The 22,339-nt window shown below is 42.0% G+C and overlaps 1 protein-coding gene across 2 annotated transcripts in view; it reads left to right on the forward strand.

Annotated features, from left to right (window-relative positions):
* Positions 1 to 22,339, forward strand: part of adarb1b (adenosine deaminase RNA specific B1b) — a 181,149-nt gene that overhangs the window by 95,320 nt on the left and 63,490 nt on the right. For both annotated transcript variants that reach the window (XM_053681094.1, XM_017470554.3), the window contains one exon: positions 21,767 to 21,819. The gene's annotated coding sequence lies outside the window, so the exon portion shown is untranslated. The remainder of the gene's footprint in view (positions 1 to 21,766; positions 21,820 to 22,339) is intronic.

Genomic DNA, 22,339 nt, shown 5'->3' on the forward strand with positions numbered 1-22,339 from the left:
GTGCTCTGTGAGCAGTCCGACCGATCACATGGGTTACCGATAAGGTTTCTGTGGGGGATTTATTAACCATGACATTTTAAAATAATCCTTTCTGACCATTAACGCAGTGTAATGTTTATACCGGACACATCATCGGGCCCTGAGTTTGTTTGAATATTTTTCAAGGCATATTGCAGCTATAATTAGATGCGTAGCGAGAACGTTAATGTGTGCTGTTTTCGTGCAGCTGTCGCGATGAGCCGCTCTTACACAGCACGCAGATCATCACTAATGGACTGTGTAAATATGATTGTACTGGTAGCGGTGATTTTATCTCATTACACTCGATTTTTAAATGCTTTTTAAGGAGCTGTGAATAGATGAATTTATTGTCGGCCTGAGCAAAAAGAGATTAAAAAAAAAAATCCTAGTCGCCACCTTTTGGCGAGTGTGTACGGTGTGCTTTTGGACAGGTTTTCTCGTTTATATGCCGAGTCCCGATAAGAGTCTGCTGTGAGTTGCAGTTATTTTTGATTTTTAAAAATCATCTCTCATTGAGAATGAGCACCCTAATGAATTTGGTGTGTACACACCCCTACACAAACACTTTCTCTCAGGCTTGACTGGGAATGAGGCTGGAAGCACAGGCCATGTTGGCTCCCTGTTAGGAAGATTAATGCCCCGGCGACCAATAAACAAAGGAACATGACCTCACTGTCTACTTATGCCAAATAATGGCCTTTGCTAAACCACCTTCCTGTTATTTTTCCATTGTTTGTTTGTCTTAGCTCACGTTTCGCCGTGTTGTAGTGGACATTCGGGTCGAAGGCTTCACATTTACTACGTCGTTTACGTTTGAGTAGCTGAGGAGGAAGAGAGGTAGAGAAAAAAAAGACGTGCTTTCCCCCCCCCCCCCCCCCCCCCCCCCCTGCTGTATTTCATAAGCAAGTGCACAATTTTTATAGACACTCATTAAGAACGAACGTTTAAGAACGAATGTTTGCTGTTAGCAGAAAGACCCGAACTTGTTGAAATGAGCACCCGGGATAGTTTTAGTACCTCTTTCTCACCCGAGCTGCTGTTTTATCCCATTATTTCATTTATATACACGTATATGTAAACTAATGCGTAGAGATGCACCGCCGTATCGGCCGATAAAGGCCGATTTTTCACGCTGTCGGCCCGATAGTTTAAAAACGTCCGACGATCAGGGCCCATTATATTTTGTTAATCAAGAGAGGGCGGGAAAACACATCGATGTCGTGCTGTGTGTAAAGATGATGTCTCTTGTGTTTAATTGCGGCAAAACTGCAGTTTGTAAGGTCTGCATCGCTAGAATTTTACACCGGACGCTGCAGCAGTGAAGCGGGAGTTTCAGTGTCGAGTCCTTTTTTTTTTTTTTTCTTTTTTTTTTTTTCTCTTTCTTTTTTCTCTCTCTCCCGCTCGAGCTGAATTAAAGCTCTGGTACACTGTTGAAAGATTTAAACGAAGATGAGTTGACGAGAAAGTGTATGTTGCACAGACGAATATATTTGTAGAGTAGTATATTTCATATCCAGTTAATGTTGATGTACAAAAAAGTTGATGACATATGTTACCAGTCTGATGTTCAGTGATGAAGAAGAAATGCTTTTGTTTGTGGTGAGTGAATGTGAAGAGTAACAGGAGGGTTTTTTTTTTTTTTTTTTTTTAAAGAATTCAAAGTTAATATGAAATTAATAACATTTCAATAAGTTTAACTTTAATCTTCAGCAATTAGTTCATGTGTTTATGTTAATGTGAGTAATGTGCTTTCTCTTTATAGAGACCAGTTACTGTGAAACAGCTTGTTGAAATGGAGAGAATAACGTTTTTATTTGTATTTTTCAGAATTGTGGAATTGATTATTATTCGTTTGAAGGAAGGTATAAAAGGCAGAGGTATCGGTCATCGGCCGATAGCACTCTGAACGACCGGTTATCGTATCGGCTGAGAAATTTCCTATCGGTGTGTCTAGTATATCTGTAAGCTAGACTTATAAGTCTAGCGTAGAACTTATTGACTTACAGTGAGCTGGGATAAAGTCTAAATCATTTTCACATGCTGAAGTGTTCGTTCGAGTGTCTAAGCAGTCACTGCTAATGGCTTTTAAATCTTTTTTTTTTTTTTTTTCCCCTTTGTCCAACTGAATTTGAGACAGAACAGTTCTCTTTGTATCCCTCTGAGAAAATAAATTGAAGCATCCATTCCTAATCTTGTAATCAAGTTTGCCATGTCTTTTAAGAGAATAAATTGAAAGTAATGAAATATATCAGTGCCATGCCAGCAGTGCAGACAGCCATCTGAGAGAAAGAAGTGAGGGCCCACAGCACTGGTGTACATTAATAATGAAAACTACAGCCTTGATTTATATCGTGTCTGTAAGTATTCGGTACATAATGATGTAATGAACTACAAGTTAACTAATAATTCTTAGCTTTATGTCAGGAAAGTTACTACGGCTCTGTGTCGATAATCAGTTATCTGTGAGGAGGAAGTCTGAGAGCTTAGAATCACAATTCTCTGATTATGTTCCGATGTGTACTACAAAACAGATGCAACGTTGCGCAATACTTTGGTGTAAAACTTCTCACATATATGCGGATGTCTGGGAATGCCATGCTGTTGTTGCCGTGGCTGAATTCTGGCAAGCAACCAGACACCGCAAAAAAAATAAAAACAAGAAACACACTTTGAAACACCAGATTTAAGAAAATCGATAAATATAAACAATTCGAGCAAACAAAGAAGAAATGTTTTTATTAACTTTTTTAGATTGTCTAGAATTTCTGTAGAGGTCACGTTCGGTAGATAAGGAGCCAGTTTAACTAGCATGACCGCTCCAGGCTATAAATAAAGGTCGATATAAATATGGATCTAGTTTTTCGTGATCGTTTTAAAAAAAGTATTTAATTTATCACGTTAAATAAAACGCTTAGAAGTGCAGTTGCTCTTAGACACGTCGGTGTCTGCTCCAGGGATGCTGCATCATGGCTGACCCCAGCATCCTTACAGGCTGGGATATGGGGGGGGGAAGTATTTCACTAAATAAAATAAAAATCCGCCTTCTGTTTTTTAATGGGGGGTGTCTAAATGCGTTTTTCATCCTATTCACTTCTATAACCAGTCTGGGATAAACAGACTTTAAAATGCTAGACAATGTGGTTGAGATGCATGTGAAGGAGAAACATATTTCCGTTCAGGAAAGCCGTTAGATTTCAGGAATAAATATAGTCCAAATTTGACCATATTAGTGGTTTTCACAGGCCCCTCCTTACATTTAGTGGCATGTACATGACTCATAACTCATTTTTAGCACCGTATTTACAACTTAAAGGTCTTCTAATAATCCAGCATGCTATTCAATTGAAGCAGAGGTGCAACGAAGTCCAAACTGCGGTCCACAAATACAATTCGATTCGGTTTTGTTTGTAACAATGGACATCGTCACAAAGCAGCTTCACAGAAATCCGGATACGAGATTTGAAACGAATGTGTATTTTCCAAAAATAAATGAAATTCACAAAGTAAAACGGCAATAATGTGTTAATAATGTGTTTTCGGTATAGTACAGGGTGAATTGAATTTTCAAATGACCTCATTTTTTAAAAAAAAATTATTTTCCAAACTGTCCCAACTTTTTCGGAATTGGGGTTGTATCTTATTTATAACCATGAACTGATTGTTAATGGTTAAGCATTTAAAGGTAACTATTAAAAGATGCATGTAAAGTCATGTTTGTTCGGCAAACGTTTTTAAGTAGCAGAACTTTTAGAAATTTAAATTGGAAAGGAGTTTCTTGACTCTGAGCACCACTTACTGTTGAACATAATGCTGTGCTTTTTCTCCCCATTTCCCATACACTCGTCGTAATTCCTTATGGCACGGCACACAAACGGCAAGTGTTAATGTCCTGAGGGCAGTTCTACAGACTCGGCACCAGGCCCATGTTTCTAATACACCCTGAGGAAAAGAAAGGGGCCATCTTCAGTCCGCTGACCCCAGCGCAGCTTTGCTGCAGCATATCTTACCACGGTCTTTCCTCAGCTTTACATCCTCATGCCACGAGCTTCAGTGTTCGAGGCAGCGTGTCTGACTGTGTCGCTGTAATTCCTCAGGGATTACGGACGATTCCTAGTTGGCCGATCAGACGGAGATCGTCAGATATGGGTGTGTAATAGTAGGAACAGCGACTGGTCCTTTGTCTACACCGTTGTTCCTCGGGGAGATTATTTTTGAGTGTGATGACGAGATCTTTGATCTAATAGCAGGCACTGGGATTTTCTCCAGTGTATAGATATCCAAGTGCTGAAGACCCACTTCAGGGTTCTGCCGAATACGAACAAATAATAATAACAGGAAATGGAAGTACTATGCTGTAACGGAGTCGAAATACGGTGTGTACGCAATGTGTGATCCTTTTTAATAATGTAACGGAATGTTTCGTGCCAGCTGCAAATAGCCTCTGATCACTTGCTGTCAGGTGACTTCCTCTTTACATACTGTGCGCTTCCCTCGTCAGTGAAGCCCATATATAAAAATCTGCCCACAATGCCTTGTGACCCATCATAGAGTGTCACTGGGGCTCCAAATTACCCAGACACAGCTGCTGCTGTTCTGCATGACTGGACCCTCATCCCAGCCCCTGACAGGCCCAGACTGAATTGATTAGAGCCTCTTACAGGAGTGATGGTGTGTTTAAAGAGAGATGATGGAGAGTTGCAATGAAACTATCTATCAGCAGTGTCTGCGTGTGAAATGTGACACACAAACTCTGTGTATTTGCTGTGTTTTCCATGTAGTCAGAGATACTTCCATCTCTGTGGGGCTTTGCCATTCAGAAGGAATGGTGGTAGTATTGATTTTGGGCTTTGGACGCATTTCCAATATTACTAATTATGATGTTAAATGAAGCAGGGTGATGGTTTTGAAAACTCGTTGGCCATGCATAACACTGACGATCAAACATATTTGTGATTACCACAGGCGATAACTTGGTACGGGATCCCCCGTACTGAGAAAAGAACAGAAACCCGTTTACTCGGAATTCACTTTTAAATAGCAGTCCGTAAAGGTTGTTAGATTTAAATAAACAAATGTGGAATGGCTGTGCATGTTTTCCCCACGTGCTAGTCCCATCCAGGTTGTATTTCTGCTCCGTGCCCAGTTTTCCTTAGATACTCTCTTGGATAACTAGCAAAAAAATAAATAAATAACAATGCTCTATATTTACACATCGGAGCGTGTAATGTTAGGGTTGAGCTACAGTTTAGTGCACATGTATGCGAAGGGAAGTCATGGTGCGTCGAAGTCATGTCGGAAAGATATACACGTCGTAATTACGAGTGGGGAAACGCTTTTCGTCGAGCTCAGAGTTCCTGGGTCGGGGGCGTGTCGGTAAGAAAACACGGTGGAGTCGGTGGATGCGACGTCTGTAGATGACGGTAAATTTGTCGAACTTGAATGATTACTCGATTCAGAAGCTGATTTCAGTTATGTGTTTTAGTATATGCAGCAAGTTATTGTCAGGCGTTTTTAATTCCAATAAAACAAGCCAGTTTCCCGCAGAAAATACGATAGCGTTGTACAATTACTATATAATATGCAACCATAAAGTTTACAGTGACTTCATAAATCGGTTGAAAACATAAAAAAGCGAAACGCACCTGATGTGCATTCTTTGTTCTTCATTTTCTAGAAATAGAATTTAAAAAAAAATTTAAAAAACCTTGCTGAATTTATTTATTTATTTATTTATTTATTTATTTATTTTTTATTTTTTAAAAAGAGTTAATTAAGAGAAGGTACACCGCCATCTTGCTCCATCCAAAGTGACTTGAACGCACCTGACGTCGTAATTACGACTTCCCAACTCGGAAAAACGAACTTCCCAGGGAGCCTTGAACGCACAGTCGGATTCCGCACCCAGATGTTTGACGAAATGAGTTTTATTGTAATGCTTTTTGTTAGTTTTTTTGGCATTGTTCTGGTGATTACTGTGTAGGAAAATTCAGAATCAGCTATATCTACCAAGAGAACGGTATGCCTACTCGATTATTCCTAACTGATGTTGACTGTATATTTGACTACTAAGTTCTAATTTGTCTCATGTCGAACATGCATTGATTGCTATCATGTCACGTTAATGAACTCGGAATATGAGACGATAGTTGAGACCATGTGAGATTTGGGAGAAGGGGGCAGGACGTGAAGCTTCATAGGCCTTCTGTTTGCAGATTTTTCCAGAAAGCATTAAAATGGTATGGAATGTTAGTAACAGAATAATAGACCCTCGGCGAGGTAGTACATAAATATAGCCTTCTTATGCAATCCAGACCCTTTTAACTTTGTTGAACAGTTTTTATGCTTTTTTTTTCTTTTTTTCTCGTTTTAATTTTAAGCCAAACATCAAATGATGAAGGGTGGTGGGGGATGGGGAGTCGTCCTGCCTCCTGTATGTTCCCTTTTCTTATGAATATTTAAAATGTTTATCGAGAAGCGGCGGCAGGCGATGGAAGGGCAAAGCGTGTGTGAGTTTATATATTTGATCAAACCCTAATGTTGGTACAGTGAGAACATCCACACTGCTTGTGCCACGGCGGTCGTGCTGTGACTGTGCTAAACGCTCACTGCCGAATGCGCCGGACTGCCGAAGGTCACGATGGCAATAGCGGACAGCCGCCACACTCGTATCTGCGGTCTGATTTAGCACAGGGCCAGAGGTTCCTGCTGAGATCAGAGCCAGGAATTTACCACCTCCAGCTTATCCTCGCCGCCGGCTCGGGGTCACTGCATTACAGGTGCGGTTAATGAGGTTTTCTCTGAGCGTAATTGCTTTGTAATGATATACAGCGGCTGGGCTGAACTCCGACTGACCGCCTGCCTGAATCCTCCACACGCAGACAGATACACAGTCCTGGCTTATTTCAGCCTGACCAGATGTGGTTGAGAGCGCAGTGGCTGGCCAGATGTTGCGCTGCACGCTGAGATAAGTGAGAAGCGAACTATTTGTGTTGGCCCACACCGATGAATGGGGCTTAGTCGGCGAAATAAAACTCAAGCAGACGGGACGGAGTATCCATCCACGAGTCGATGGCTCGCTCCTCACCACCCCCACTAACAGACAGAGCGGGCGTCCGCTCTAACCAGAGGAAGCAGCCGTGTTTGGGTTGGAATGCGCCGCTGATGGAGAGATGGGAGAAACAGTGTGGTGAGACGCGGGGTTATTGCAGACACTGTTCCTTAATAAGAATTCATCTGCAGTGTTATGACAAGCTTTGCGGTCTTGGTTTGTTACAACAAAAAAAAAAAAAAACCCCAACCAAGTCACTTTTGCTCTTTTGTTATTTTGTTTTCTAAGGCAATGCGTACAAGCCAGGAATTAAAATCAGACATCCTGTGCTTTTTATTTGCCAGAATCAAGATAGTTTTCGACTTAGACACTGTTGTACTTATTTTGGGCTCTTGAGTGGCACAATAGGAAAAATTCTCCCCATCTCTATGAGATCATGATTTGGAATCCATAAAATCCATAAAACCACAGCCTCCGTGGCCCCAAGCCAAGGAATAATTGGCCGTGCTCTCGGGGTGGGAGAGACGGCATGCTGCTTCTGTCACAAGGTGGTGGAAGCGTTATGTTTCCTTGTTGTTCGCGCATCTGTCCGAGATTCTCGTTAGCATGATGTCTTAAGAACGAGTGGTTAAATGTGGGATTTATATGGAATTATCATTATAACCAGCAGACTAACTGATTCGGTTATGGAATTGATCCAAACAGGGTCAAGGTTACAGCAAGGTCGAATGTCGGAAATCGGTGGTGGTTGTTGTTGTTTTTTCCAATCGCTTCCTTCCTGTCTGAAGTACATTGTAAGAGTATCCGAGGCATACAAATGAGTAACAAGAAGGGCTAGACTTGTTTGTGGCGGAGATGTACCCATCAATGCTGCTGGCTCGAGTTATGTATATGTATAACTTTTTGATTTGTACTAGTTAGTTTATTCATTCATTTTGTCCTGCTATGATGGATCAGGATCTGTTATAACCACTGCTGTATTAGTTCTGTTTTATGCTTGTTCTTTGTCAGTGTTTATTCTATTTGTTCTGGAAAATCAATTTTAACCCCCTAATAAAAATATTTTCTTGAATTTTTTTTTTTTTTTTTTACTACTTTCACATTTCAAGAGCAGCTGCAGCATACATTTGAGTCGTAACGCTCGCACGGCTCTCGCTCGTACCGAAGATCTGCCGATTTTAGAGCTTCAGAAAGTGTCCCTGGTCTTATTTGCTGCAGCACTTCCTCCGAGACTTTCAGTCATTCAGGACACATCCAGGTCAAGATATACTCCATTGTTTTTCCATCCTAATCTCTGTACTGCAGGTGTGATTACCACGGACGAATCCATCTGCCTGTACAGAAAAGAATTACAACAAAACAGTCTCATAATTGGACAGGGCCGTCGTTGAATTCCCCGTTTCCGCATTTATATACATGACTGTATAGCGCATAATATAATATAATGTGGCGTCAAGCGCCAGGACGAGGCAGTACACGGACACTGACGTACGCGGAAGAAACTTTAACGGACTTTGTGGGGATCAGCGTGAGCGGAGGCGAGGCGGTGCAGGGGCCGTGGTTCACGGCTCGGAAGTGGACCTCGGCATCGCCGTGGCCCCGTGGTGGAGAAAACGCAGGCGGCGCGACGTCTCGGGACGGAGTGACTTCCCACGACTCGACGGCATGGCAGTGGGAATGGCTCGTTAAAAATTGCATTAACATGCAATCGGCGTCTCCGCACCTCTCTCAGAAAACGCCGACTTATCTCCCCTGGCGTGCTCCAGAGAGAGGGAGCAGCTGCGGCAATCATCCATCGCCATCCTTGTCTTATTACTGCTCTCCCCTTCCCTGCCACGTGTGCCTCGGCTGTCCATGACAGTAGTGCTGAGGTGGCGTCGTCCGTTCAGCACCACTGTGTCTGTCTGATAGGACTGGAAGAGCCCATTGTCACAATATATACTATATAATAAATATATAACCATTGCACTCTAATGGTAAAGGTCTTAGGATGAAACGAGGTCTCACGAAAGCTGCTCGTTGTAGTTTCGACCAGCTTTCCAATTTGGGAGCACTACAAAGTAATTCCAGTTACTCGCACTTTCACAAAGGTTTTGTATCCTGGCGTCACATGACCTCCAATTTGTTCCTCATGATTTTGTATCCATGCTGAAACCATACCGTCACACGATTCTATATGAAGATTAATTACGTTCAAGTTAAACTTACAAAGACTCTTGACAATTCCGAATTATCGATGCGTTTTACATTAACGTTTCGTGATTATGTTTACCAGCTGCCCGTAGACTGATTTTAGACATCTAACTTAGTTTTACATGAACTGGTTGTCTGTTCGTTTCTTAGTACAGGGACACGTCTGTTTTTTTTTTTTTTTGGGGGGGGGGGGGGTTTTCCCCACCCGTGGTAATCAGGTATACAGATATGCAGTAGATAGACTAGATGTTTGAAACACTGGCGTATTCCTTAATTGGCAGTTATATCACCGTGCTGTTGAATTCTCGATTCTGGTCGGTCAGAAGGTGTTCATTAATTTTCTTTAAGAGCTGCGCAGATAATAGTTCCAGCTGCAAGGTTCATGTTAATGCGCTTGTTCTCTTGTTCTTTGTTTATTTGGCATTTTTGCTTTCAGTGTCAGCACTTTGTATCAGTCAGCGGTAAAGCTGTGTCTTTTTCTTTTTTCCCTTCTTGGTGACATGCCTAGCTAGGTTTTTTTTTGTTGTTGTTGTTGTTGTTGTTGTTGCTTTTTTATCATGAAGTGAGAGAGAAACAGGGAGTCTGTTTTGTGAAAGGCTGTTTTTAGCTGCTATAACGTAGCTGATGACACATTTTCTCGACGTTGCACAACATTTCAATAAAACGTATGACGCATCATTCGTTAATAAATGAAAAATTGTGACCGTTGGCTGATTGCGATGGTGTAAGAGGAATGAGAGGAATCCGGACTGCTTCAGGATGTGCGGTTATTGGAAGCTAATGGACTTTGGGGTGGTAATGGCCCTCGGCTTTGCGTGGGGCTTGCATCCCATCGCCCAGTGCTTGATGGTTTTCCCCATAACAATATGGTCCGTCATGTTTTATTCCTTGCTTATCTTTCATTAAAGTGTGCATTTGATTTCATCCAAATAATTATTCATCAAAGTGTAAGTCGGGATGTTTTTTAATAAGTTCAATCTTAGTTCTGCCTCCTCCCTCTCTCTCTCTCTCTCTCTCTCTCTCTCTCTCTCTCTCTCTCTCTCTCTCTGGCCTAGTTAAAAGCGAGTGCTGTAACAGTAGCTGAGCCTGTGAATGGCCTGTGCGTGGGAATGAGCACACCAGTATTGTTCTCCAGCAGGAGCTAAGAATGTGTTTTGTAAAGGATTTTGTACTGAGCGATGAAACTAATCTACCTAGTCCCTGTTGTCTCTTAGTGTGTGTGTGTGTGTGTGTGTGTGTGTGTGTGTGTGTGAGGGCATGTTAGAGAGGGAACTGCTGTCATCCCACCTATGATCACTGTTGGATACAACTAAACTGGCTTATTATTACTCTTTTGGTCCTCTCAGGACTTGTATCACAGATGCTCTCCATGTTGTAAGACACTGTGACATCTTGGCAGTCCGCTTCCTGTTTATTGAGTTCAACCTCTTTTGCTCCACTGACATGAGGATTCGACTCACGTGGCTGCTCCGTGAGAGTCTTATCAGTGTCCAGGTGGTGGGATCCGTACCTGTCCTCTGTCCCTTTGCTGCAGATGTCATCTAGTGGGCTTTATGAGCTCCAGCTGTGCCGGCCATCTGGCCTTATTTCACCACCCAACACCTTCTTAACTCTCCAGAGTGCTGACCTAGATACTGGGCCCCAGGGAGCGGATACCAGCACCGCACTGCAAACAAACAACCCCAATCTATCAGATGCAGGGGACTGCAGAGGAACGAGAGATTGTTAACTCTTAGGGGAAGACAGAGGTTATTTTCACTTGTATTATTTAGTCTGTGAGGATATTTAAATATCCTGACCAGTTTAAATATATTTTGTGTCAGTGCCACTGGACGCTTGGGACAGTTTTTTGTTTTGGTGTTTTTTTTTTGTTTGTTTGTTTTTTTTTCCCCTCTCATTGGATTAGTGTCAAAATATCTCAATTGTTTCGGCTTTCCAGTGCTTACCTTCTGGATTTTCAATATTAACTGACACTAAGATCTGTAACACACCAAGTCACTCGGTACGTTTACATGGACTGCTATAATCCGATATCATCACGATTAAGACAGTAGTCTGATCAAGAAACTAGCATGTAAACACTGACTACGTTTACATGGACAGCAGTAATCTAATCATCGACCTTATTCTGAGTAAGACAATATCCTGATTAAGGTGTTTACATGAGTCGCTTTTAGAATATCCCTTTCATGTTCTCGTTTTACGTTATAGAATATAGATCCGTTAACGGCACACGTCGTTACGTCCCCGCGCCACGCCATCTGACGTTCCCTCCGGAATTTCACGTATCGACATACAGTTGGTCTTCGTTACGATACCGTATACAGTTTTGGGTGGGGGTTTTTATTTATTTATTTATTTATTTATTTTTATTTTACGTAAGTGTCAAGTGCGGTTAATTATTTGTCATGCTGTACGCGCAAACAGACGACTGCTTGAAGGCGTGCGCTGCGTCCCAAACCGTTTACTTACCTACTATATAGCGGCCGAAATACATTTATTTCTTCTACTATATACGTATAATTCACCTACTATACAGCAGGTAAGTACGTGGTTTGGGACGCAGCCGTGCTCTCTTGTTTAAACGGTCGAGCGCTGCGGTGTGTGTACGTGTCCTGTCACAAAATGTGGTGAAATCTCTCACATAATAATGAGATTAAGCTGTTTACGTGTCTGTAATACATGTCGATAATGCGACTAAAACAGGGATACTCCACGTCTTAATTCCATTTGTGTTTACTTCAAGTATGACCTTAATCGGATTAAGGTCATCAATGATCAGTGTGTACATGCCGGTTTCTTAATCAGAGTATCGTCTTAATCGGGTTAATATCGGATTATTGTTGTCCATGTAAACGTACTGACTGATTGATCGACCGACCTTAATCGAAGTAAACACCTTAATCGGGATATTGTCTTATTCACGATAAGGTCAATAATTAGATTACTGCGGTCCATGTCAACGTAGTCGATGTGAAGTCCCTAGTGCCAACCAAGACGGACGCTTCTTCTGTGAAGAGTTGCACTCAAACGCACCACAAACAATAGAGCTTGACAAATTTAAAGGGAAAACACAATATGTCTATGTCCCAAACCCCAAACTGCAGGCTCATGAGTCTTCGATTTGCCTCTCTTAAGGGTCCCTGAAAGATTCTATTTTGGGAAATTCTGTTTTTCAAGGAGGTTTCCAATTAAGAGCCCATTTACCGAGCGAAGTACGGAATGAAACATGGAATTAAATGGGGCCTGCTTCTGTAGGCAGATAATCATTGACGCAGTGCTTTTCCATTGCTTTCTCATCATGGCATGTCCTGTTTTATTCCTCTTGCACCAAAGCAATTTGAAAATGTTTACCATTTTGATTTATTAAAGGATGTCATTTTTAACAGTTATCATTTTTAATACATCCTCTCAATATTAATTAAAAAAAAAAAAAAAAAAGTTTAAACGCAGTTCGTCACGTTACCGAGAAACCACAAAGTGCAATGTCCTGAAAACCTTTTTTAAAAAAATAAATAAATAAATAAAAAAATTCAAACACTGACCCTGGACGCTCCGAAACATCCCCAAACACCGTCGCTGCATTTCTTAAGTTGTTTAACATTAGTCTTAGTTTGTGTGGCGTGACCGACATGCAGAATTAATCAAAAACCCTCTGAACAATCAGACTCAAGAATTCAGCAACTCTTTGCTATAACTATCCATAGAACCCTCAAGCCCCTGTTTTCTTATCGTTCTATAGAACACGTCCGAACCATCTTCCAGCACCGTGTCTGTAGTGATATTTATGCTGTTTGAAATATAGCCAAAGTCGCCTGCATGCCAGTTTGACACCACTGTTAAGCGGTTTAAATGGTTTGCCATTGGTCAATGGAGTACAAAACGGTCAGCTTGCTCCATTTGGTCAAAAAAATAAATAAATAAATAAATAAATAAATAATGTGCTAGCTCCAGCAGATAGGTGGAAGTTGATAAATAATGAACAGATGGGCAGAGCTTGAGTAATGAGAGTGTCACTGGCCTTTTCTGCTTGTTGGGCCAAATCGCTAATCTGAGAACTTTCCCCTACTGGTCTACAGTGTTGTTTTAGTGCAAAAAGATGAAGAAAATGTCGCACGAACCACTAGAGATGCACAGACACTGAAGTTTGATGGTGTCTCCCGTTTGGAAGTACACTTTGTGTGGCAGGGCCATAGACTCTGCTGATGTCAGTCTGAACTGAATGCTGTTGCGCTCAATCATGGCTCTGATTCCAGCTACTGAGATGATCTTAACTCTTTGCTAATTTAACCCCCCCCCCCCCCCCGAAGGTCTTGGGGTAGCCAGCTTCGTCGTTCAAGGTGCCGAGGTGAGCGATTGGGCCTGTTCTCAGTCGTCAGGCCGCACCGGAGCCTGCTTCCTCAGAGAAACAGACCGTGCATTGTTTTCCTAGAGCAGTGGCAAGCAGTCAAAACCAGCTCAGTGGTTGATCTGCACCACACACACACACACACACACACACACACACAAACAACCAGTACGGCTGTGCATAGTCTTCTGGACTGCATAAAGAATCAGCACATCGCCCCCCCCTTTTTCAGCAACACGCTTCCTTTCGTATCTGCTGCTTATAAACAAAAACAGACCCAGTATTTTTGTGGCTGTGTGTTTGTGTGTGCTTGTGCCTCTCCTGTTTTTGTGTTTGCTCATTTGCACATTCCCATGTAGTAATGATGTTTGCTAATGGCCTGACGCTTCCTGATCCTAGAGATGGAGCAAAGTGCTGTGTGTGTGCGTGTGTGTGTGCGCGTGCAGGAACAAACACTGAATGCACACACAGACACACACCCTAAAGCTATTTATGTTTTTCCCTAATTCCAAATTTTTATAGCTCACCACCGAGCAGGACGTGTCTGTTATGGATAGCTGGTAAACATGCAACTGGAGTCTTTCAGGGATTTAGGTTTTTATTGTACAGGCCTGGTTCTGATGTGCCTCATCTGTGTGTGGCATACCACTCCCTGGTCTTCTAGAACTGTGTGTGTGTGTGTGTGTGTGTGCGTGTGTGTGGGGCTAGAGATGGAACAAGATCATCTCTGCAGTGTTGAATATTTCAAAATCTGCAAGACCGAGAGCGCGGAGTGCCCAAGGCGGAGACTACAGGGGATACATTCACAAGGCATCTTTTAAATAAATCTAATATCCTGCCTAACTTTCCTGTCGGATGTTCACACCGAGTGCAGCGGCAGTAATTTTTCCCTCATGTCCTTTTCCACTGTCTAATAGCTCAATATTTCCAGCCCAATCCACCAGTAGAGCTGCTTTTTTCTGCACATGATTATAAGAGCTGCAAAACCTAGTAGCTCCCACAGGGCCACATGTGATCCATCTTAAAAGGGACATTAGTCACGGTTATCTGGCATTAATCACCGCTGGCAACCAAATTGAACCAAATCTTTGTGCACCGCATCTGTATCATACGTGCCATTCTGTGTACCGAGGAAAGAACAGAAACCCCATTTAAATACAACTCGCCTGTAATGGAAGTGCAGCTGTCGGGACAGTCTGTAAATGTTTAAGTGAAGCGTTGTAGAATGTTTCGAGGTGCGCGTAGACGGGACTACTTTTCCCCGACGGAAGAATGTGTACATACTGTACAAGAATTGGAAGAATTACATAGCCAGGGTCTGTCTGAAACCTCCAGGAAAGTGTTTTTCCTGTATTGCGTCTATGTCACGTTCATGTAACCGTGTTTGTTTTCCCTTCTGTTCCAGTCCTGTCGTCACCCTTATCCTGTCTCTGGTTTGTTGCCTGATTGGATTCACCTGTTCTTTGTTTAGTCCTGATGAGTTTGTCTGCGTATACCCTGTTGTTTGAATGTCAGAGTTTTAGTGCACCTAAAACCGCATGGTAAGACTCCGCAACAAGGCATGACGGTCTTGTTTTCCCGGATCAGACCCTTTCTTCTTTCCCTTGTTTCCGATTATGAATTCAAGCTTGTGGAAGTGTACCTGCCTATACCTTTCTAAGTGCAGAGAAACATGTCATATTTCTTATTATTTCTTATTAGTGCTTCCCAGCGTCTGTACTACTATCGTATTTCTGTATTATTTAGGCGCCAAGGTCTAATTTATTTGTTTCCCTTCTAGCTAGCGTATTCCGTCAGTACACAGTCAGGGTTTTGTTGTGAAAAGGGATTTATTTAAAAAAAAATAAAACTCTGCTTAGGTCAAATCTGACGGATGTATAGTATACGTACAAACCTTACACCTTTACACGCACAGAGCGAGCATAGGGACTAAGCAGGGAATGATGTGACGGGATCTTCATTTATTACATCCGATCCCACTGACCTACTTCCATCTTCATCAGGGTTTGATCAGTTCCACTGAGGGGTTGTTTCTGGAATCACTGAAGACCATAAAGCTATGAGATTTTGAAAATTGTGTGTGGGGGGGGGGTTTCTAAACAAGCTATTCCTGCTAAAGAATGAACTTGTGCTGTCTGCCTGTCATGAAAGCTGGAGACATTCTTCTTGAAATCGTACTCAAGTCAGACAGATTCTTCCTTCTACTTTCCCGGATCAGTCCGTAGCGATCGTCATTATCTGACTCATTTTTGTCGCCACTGAGAGTAAAGCCATGTTTTAATAACCCAGCCATCACGAAGAACCGCTACAAAGAAACGCTTCGAGTTCTAGAAGTAGTCGTCACTTGCCGTCGGATTAGCCATCGTGTTGGTTACAATTCAAACTAAATCTAATTTGGGGCAGTTCTGCATATGAGCAAACAGGATCTGGATATCATTCGTGGATATTTCTGAATGTGTGAACACAGGGGGGAAAAAAAACAAAAACAAAAACAAACCAGGCTTGAGCTAGAGGCTCTGCATTTTTAGTGGGCGAAATGTGAAATGTTGTGGCAAGGGTCAGCAGAAAATCGGCAGTGGTGACCCCTGACCCTTGGTGTCTTTCTCTTTCTATTTTGTATCTTAATCATTACACATTCATCATATCATTCAGGACTCCTCGTTCCGGCCGTTCTCGAACAGGGAAGGTTCTGCACTGCGTGTTGGTCTGGTAAATAGTAAATGCTAGTGCCCTCATTTGGTCAGAACTAGTACTGCCATTTCTGGATGTGTAAATATATTACATATTTCACTTTCTCGACAGACGTTTTCTAAATTTGAAATAGTTGAATATCTCTCATACGCTCAATCAGACTGTCATTCTGGCAGAACTGCTCGCTTTTCCTTCCACCAGAACCCCCCCCCCCCCCCCAAAAAAAAAATCCTTGCGCTCTACTCTGCACTCTCATGAAGTGTGATTTATGGACTCGCTCACTGAATTTCACTTGCCCCCTTTTTTTTTTTTTTTTTTTTTTTTTTTTTTTTACTCAATATGGTCAAGGTATTTGTACCTCGGAGTGATCTGTGTATAGTCTTTCACAGCCGGCCGTGGAAGCTCCGCTCTGCCGGGACAACACACGAAGCAGGACACAGAGCAGGTGTTGTCTACAGTCCTGATTGAGTCACTTAACCTCAAGCTGAGGGAAGATAAAGCACACACGGGACAATCAAATCTTATTATCACCTCCATGCTTTGAACAAGTGATAACACGTGTGGGCTGAAGAAGAGGTGGGATGGTAAAATGAGGAGGAGGAGGAGGCGGCGGCGGCAGTGAGGCTCGGTGATGAATTAGAACAATATCAGAAACAGCACTGTACTCGACTCAGACTTCTTGAGTTTCTATGCGGTTTGATTTCCTGCTGAGATTGCCTCGCCGCTTGATTGCCGCAGGCCAGTTTGATTCAAATGCTACTTAACGCAGAGCCCAGTGCCAGCAAACACACGGTCTCTCTCTCCAGGCGTCAGCTCTTCCAGGGATCGTCTTTGGCTTCTGTCTACACCACAGTGGAAAGTTTTCCATCTCTCCTAGTCATCTGCACCACCACTGTTTACTCCTGGGGAGATAAACGTAGCCATGATGAAGCATTTGGAATAGTCTCTCAGACTGCTGAACACGTTATCACCTCGATCGTCCTGGCACGGAGACCTTTCCTTCTAAACGGCGGGCAAGGCATGACCTCTGACTGCCCCTCTTTCTGTAGTCAGCCTGCTGCTTTAATTTGTGCCATCAGCCCCGGTTCTGATGATGCACTAATGTAATCAATTGGGAATATGAGAATGCAATAAGTAGAAGGCTAATTGTTCTGTAATGAGGTAAAAGCTTGTTGCAGGACGTGTTCGGTGTGAACGGAAGCCGAGGAGCAGAGGAAGAAAAGAGTAACAGCGCCCCCTTCAGGAGGGAATCGTTTCATTCCTGCTAATCTCTTCGTCACTTCATCTACAGTATACCGGTGTAGTATATTATCTGTACGATTCCACTGTCTCCCAAGATGTGTCGTTACAATTGTACATTTTCATCAGGATTGGATATTACATCTAATAAATACGAATAAAACTACTACAAAGCTTATATTAATGAAGCTACCATTTGAACAGGTTAGATCAGATTAAAGTAATTTTTAAAGACCTTTTTATATATATATATATATATATATATATATATATATATATATATATATATATATATATATATATATATATATATATATATATATATATATTTTCCTCGTGGCATGCTTCCGTGTGTAAAAGGATAAAAGAATGTCACACTTTCCCGCTTTGTCCATTATCACAGAATATATGAGAATTTAATTTGAAACCCACAGGGTGTGGAAACTTTTGCACTCAGTTATGTGCGTTATAGTGTGAAACAATATCAGAGTAGTGTACAACCTGAAAGATATTGATTGATTGATTGATTGATTGATTTTTGTCCTGTCTTGGGTTCATTCTGATTTGCGCTGCCTTGTGGTTTTGGCTCAGGGTTATGATGTTCCCTTATTGAAATGCATTCGATTCATTTATTATTATTTCGTCTCCTGTGTTGTTTAGCGTGACGTTGCACTCTGATCAGCTGAAGCTGAACAGACGACTTCTTTCTGACCTTTTGACCAAATAATTAAAGACAGAAGCTCAATCTCAGCGGGATCCTTACTGGCGCTCCACTTTATTACATCACATCCTGCTTTCTTTAGTAGAATCAGTGCACGAGTCCAGATCGTTGTCTCACTGTGACGAATGCCGTTTGAGATGGAATGTCATTTCTATTAGAAGCGATTTTAACGAAACGATTAAACATTTGTCTCTTCATATCCGAGGGCTTTAGTTGAGAACGGCGAGTTTATTGCTGTTTACGACATTATTTCACCTTTAATCATGGCAGTAGAGAAACGCTGACCTTGCCTGCATTGTTTAGGTCACGCATGAATATTTGTGTTGAATACAAAGACACGTCTGGAATATAAAGAGAGATTTCTGAAGCTTGTGCTGTCTTACAGCTAGAATTAACATGTCCTTGATATTTGAAGTCCAGTGTTTCTTTGGTTGGTTTTAGAGGTCGAGCAGTTGATCAGTTTCGCCGATTTAATCGGCACCGATGATCCATACCGATCATTTTTCCCGGTTTGCCGGAGCGGCTGAGAAGAGTCTGAGAATCACCGACACATTTTGTTGTGTTATTTGAAGTGTTTTTTGTATGTTACTTTCTTGTTCAGTTTGGATGTATAACTTTTTTTTGTTTGCTTTAATATTTATGAACAATTAATATGTTAAAATTTACATTTTTATTTTATTGACATAGGGTACATATCCGTGGTACAGTCAGTACTGTTTATTTTCGTAGTGAAGTTCAGCAGTATTTTAGTTTGAATGTTGTGTTTTCATTCAGTGTCAATTTGAACAACTGCCGGTTGATTAATCGGTTATCGGCAGGTAGCGCCCGACTTGGTTATTGGTATCGGTAAAATCCACGATTGGTCGTCCTCTAACGGATTACGTACTCGTCTTGGTCTGTGTGTATAATCTGCCAGTCAAATCAGTTCATCTGTACAGACGAAGTGTTTTTACACACTGTGGGGGAAAAATGTTTGGGGCCAAACATGAAATGTACTGTTTAATTCAGCAGTAAAACATTAATTAGTTAACTGATAAAAAGCCTGAAGCAACATGACAACCTTTCTCTTTTTATACCCAATCACGTTACTGACCTGTTGCCAATTAACCAAATTAGTTGTAACACGTTCTTCCAGCTTTTTCTTTTTTACTAACACTTACTTTCCCAGCCTTTTGTCGCTCCGTCCCAACTTTTTTGAGATGTGTTACGGCCATCAAATTCAAAATTACCTTTTTTTTTTTTTTTTTTTTTCCTCAGTTTAAACGTTCGATACGTTTTCTATGTTCTGTTGTGAATAACACACGGGTTTATGAGATCTGCAAATCGTTGCGTTCTGTTTTTATTTACATTTTGCACAGCGTCCCAACTTTTTTGGAATCGGGGTTGCAAGTTGATACAAAGTAGCATTTCTTTTATATTTTACAAGTATCAGGACTGAACTTGCAGACGTCGTTCCACACCGAGACGTCATTGTTTTCCCCTTGTGTTGATCATGTTAACCTGAAGTGGCTTCTAACTTTAATGATCTGCAACACTAGAGTGTATTAAAAGAACCTCAGGTTTAAATAGGATGACGTGATTTGACGATAGTACCTGACTGCGATTCTAAACATAAAATACGGTCTGAAAGAAAGATTTGACGGCGCTCCTTTCTCCTGATGGATGAAGAGAGCGCCCTTTCCAAGTTTAAAGCTGAGCAGTGAATTAGACTGGCATGCCGATATACAAGTCTGCTAGTGTGACGTTTAAGTCCGTGTTAGTTTAGGCTGTGCGGTAGGAATGTCTAATAGAGCTTTTCTAAACTCGGCTCTCTGTTCTCTTTCCTCTCCGCTATTTCCGTGTTGAGGTTTTGGCTCCGGACCCGTGTTTCATTTTCATTTCGCCCGGCCTCTGTGGCTTTGGACGGAGGGCTGTTTTTAATGTCAAGTCTGACTTTTACAGTTGATTTAAAGCATGCTTTTCAGGAAAGGAAAGTGGGGAAGTAGGCCTGCTGTTTTAAAGACGAGGCCTAATAGGGATCCAACACATCGTTTTACAGGGAACGCTAATGCTAGCTGTTCTTTAATCGCCTGGTTGGTGATTCGAACACTTTCTAACATAGAATGATCCCACACAAAGACTCGCAACGACGTGTCTACCAATTTTCATTCAAGGTACCTGTCTATTCTTTTTGTTGTCGCGCTTTAAACATGTATTAGCTAGTGAGAGATCCAGTGTGCTTTGATTTTGCCCGGAAACCTAACTAACTAGCCTAAATCGTGGTAGGCAATGTAATGAAATAAAATATATCGAGCTAGTTCAGTGCATTAATACAGAGACGAAGATGACGACTCCATATTGTGCTAGCAGGGGAGTTACATGACAGCTTTGCGTTTTGCACTGAACGTTATTTTTCTTTTTTTGTCGGTGTTTCCACATATGTGCATGTTCCTGATTCTGGAAACATCACGCGTTATCTGTACAGTCTAATTACTCCGAGTAAAAGCGGGTGTGTAGTGCAGCTGTCGGTGGGATTCAAGAACAGGAACCTGAGGCTACATTGAGCACAGGCTCACCGACATATGAAGATTGGGGAACCTCAAGGGTCGATGTGTTGTGTGTACTTAGATGCTTTTCTGTTCTAAACGGTTGTAAAGGGGGATTATTTGAGTTACCGTCGACTACCTGTCAGCCCAAACCAGTCTGGCTGTTCTCCTCTGACCCCTCGCATCAACAAAGCGTTTTTGCTCACAGAACCATCGCTCACTGGATGTTTTTTTTTTTTGCACTATTCTGTGTAAATGCTAGATACGCCAATGTGTGAAAATTCCAGCAGGTTATCAGTTTCTCAAATACTCGAACCAGTTTCTCCAACACCATCAACTATACCGCGGTCAGCGTCATCGAGATCGGATTTTCTCCCCAGATGTTTGGTGTGAACATTAGCAGATGCTCTTGACCTGTATCTGCATGGTTTTACGCATTGCGCTGCTGCGACACGATTGGCTGATTGGATGACTACATGAATGAGAAGATGTTCCTTAAAAAGTAGTCAGTGATTCGAATATAGATCAGGCAATACACACACTTTTGTTTGAAATGAGCTGTGCCAAGAGGTGTGTTCATCTGAAACCCTGCCGCGTGATGGAATTACAGATCCGAAACATCGTCGGTGCCAAAACTTACGGCTGAAGTCATGTTCTGAACAAACCAGTGATAACATTTCATTACCCTGAATAAGACAATCAGTTCATTAATTCCAAACGGTGCCCCACACACACACACACACACACACACACACAAAACATATGACGAACCAAGACTTCCCATGAGTAGACTGGACACTCAGATTTCCACGAATAGACGGCATTATAGTTTTTATAATAACCGTTCATACAAAAGTGTTTATTTAAGACAACATAAGAAGAGCCAGCCAGAGTGTAGTGGATCTCGTGGCTCTTCTGAAACGTCCTCGAGTGCAGATTATAAAGTCCAAACTAATATTATCATTCTCTATCTGCAACAGGTCGGCCGATCCAGCAGGAGTCCAGCACCAGCGGCTAGTGGACGCTGAAGTGTGTAAGTCCTGCTCGTCCTTTCATTTCCACCTGTTCCTCTTCTCTTAATCCGTCACCTTGCGTATTTCCCACGCATGCCTCGTAACCGTCAGACAGGAAGTGACTCATTCAATCTTCGATTTATCAGGGGCACGATGAACAAAAATATGAAGACTCTGACTTTCAAAAGCTGCGCATCAAAACCCACAAATTCTGCACATGATCACAGGCAGCTGCATGACTGGTTCCTGTTGTTCAGTCAGGCCATAAAACCACCAACCGTTATACACACGTTGCTGTATCATGTCAGGTGAAGTAGCAGTGTAAATCGACAGCAGCGCTGATCACGCCGCGTAACCTCGAACTTCTCACAGGAAGAATGAACGCACAGTATGCGCCAACAAATCAGCATTAGAATCACTAAACACATCACGGAACACACACGATGTCTGTACAGGATTTCGCAGGGTTTTTTTTTTTTTTGTGTGTGTGTGTGTGAGATTGTTGCGGCCAAAAACGCTTGATTTTGCTGCATGTTCTCT

This window comes from Ictalurus punctatus, chromosome 6, assembly GCF_001660625.3.
Source record: "Ictalurus punctatus breed USDA103 chromosome 6, Coco_2.0, whole genome shotgun sequence".
NCBI lineage: Eukaryota > Metazoa > Chordata > Actinopteri > Siluriformes > Ictaluridae > Ictalurus > Ictalurus punctatus.